This window comes from Harmonia axyridis, chromosome X, assembly GCF_914767665.1.
Source record: "Harmonia axyridis chromosome X, icHarAxyr1.1, whole genome shotgun sequence".
Lineage (NCBI taxonomy): Eukaryota > Metazoa > Arthropoda > Insecta > Coleoptera > Coccinellidae > Harmonia > Harmonia axyridis.
The window spans coordinates 22136979-22138942 of NC_059508.1; the positions used below are offsets into that span (position 1 = coordinate 22136979).

At 22.0% G+C, this 1964-nt stretch overlaps 1 pseudogene; it reads right to left on the bottom strand.

Annotated features, from left to right (window-relative positions):
* Positions 1 to 783: 783 nt before the first annotated feature.
* Positions 784 to 1736, bottom strand: LOC123685819 (annotated as a pseudogene).
* Positions 1737 to 1964: the final 228 nt, after the last annotated feature.

A 1964-nucleotide genomic window follows, 5' to 3' on the forward strand; every position in this document is an offset into this window, starting at 1 on the left:
GTAAGAATATTTTTAATTTTATTATCATTTTTAGTGTTAATTATATCTTTAAATTTAATAGATTTTATTTTTTATCAAAAATATGTTTGATTTGTTATATTTAATTTTCCTCTAAGAATAATATGATTTATTTCAAGATTAGCTGAAACTAATCGAACTCCTTTTGATTTTTCTGAGGGTGAATCAGAGTTAGTTTCAGGATTTAACGTTGAATATAGAAGTTTTGGATTTGCTTTTATTTTTATGGCTGAATATTCTAATATTATTTTTATAAGAATAATAAGAAGGTTGATTTTTATAGGAGGAGATTTTTATTCTATTATATTTTTTTTAAAATTATTATTTTTTTCTTTTATATGAATTTGGGTTCGAGGGACTTTACCTCGTTATCGATATGATAAATTAATATATTTATCTTGAAAGGTTTTTTTGCCTGTTTCTTTGAATATACTTATATTAAATTTTAGATTAAGATTATTATTTATAGTATTAATTATATAGTTAATTAAATTTTGTATAAATCAATAGAAATTTAAATTCTTTCTTATATTTTCAAAATATATGCTTTTCAAGCTCATTGATTAATTAAATATTCATCAGTCTCAAATTTTGTAAATAATTGAGTTTAATATAAAGTATATGAAATAGATTAAGGTAAAAATTTGTCCTATGAAAATAAAAGGATTTTCAACTGGTTTAGCTCCGATTCATGTTAAAATTATAACTGTAACGATAAAATTTCAAAATATAATTTTATTAATATAATAAAAGCTGTTTCTTTTCATTATTTTGAAATTAATAAAAGGTATAAAATAAAGAATAGCAATTGATATTACTAAAGCAATTACACCTCCAAGTTTATTGGGAATAGAGCGAAGAATTGCATAAGCAAATAAAAAATATCATTCTGGTTGAATATGAGGAGGGGTGGAAAGAGGATTAGCTGGGATAAAATTATCAGGATCTCTTAATATATAAGGATATAGAATAATAATATTTAAAATAAAAAATATTATAATGAGAAAACCTAAAATATCTTTGAAGGAGAAATATGGATGAAAACTAATTTTATCTAGATTAGAATTAGATCCTAAAGGATTACTAGAGCCAGAGTTATGTAAAAATAGTAAATGAATTATAATTAAAGCTGAAATAATGAAAGGTAAAATAAAATGAAATGAATAAAATCGGTTTAATGTAGCATTGTCAACAGCAAAACCTCCTCATAGTCAAATAACGATAGAATTTCCTAGGTAAGGGATTGCAGAAACTAAATTTGTAATTACAGTTGCTCCTCAAAAAGATATTTGCCCTCAGGGAAGAACATAACCTAAAAAGGCTGTAGCTATAGATATAAATAAAATAGTAGTTCCTGTCATTCAAGTTTCTGTAAGTTTGTAAGAACCAAAATATAAGCCTCGCCTAATATGTAAATATAAACATATAAAAAATAAAGAGGCTCCATTTGCATGAATAGTTCGTATTAACCATCCTATATTTACGTCTCGACAAATATGAGTCACTCTATTAAAAGCTAAATCTACGTTTGCACAATAATGTATAGATAAAAATAATCCTGTAATAATTTGTATTATTAAACACAAGCCTAATAAAGATCCAAAATTTCATAAATATGAAATATTTCTTGGTGTAGGTAGATCGATTAAAGAGTTGTTAATAATTTTCGTTAAAGAATTAATTTTTCGTATTGGTATTTTCATATTTAAATTGACGTAACGGTCCAAATTTTACTTTAGTAATTTTTACAACTGCAATTATTGAAATTAATAAATAAAAAATCAAAATTAAAAATATGTTAGAATTTGGGTAATTTAAAAATTTATTTAAATTTAAATAAAAATTTCTAATTAAATCTATTTTATGTAAAATTTCATTATTAATATTTTGATTTATTAAATATAGATTTATATTATTTATAAATATAGTAATTATAAATAAACTAA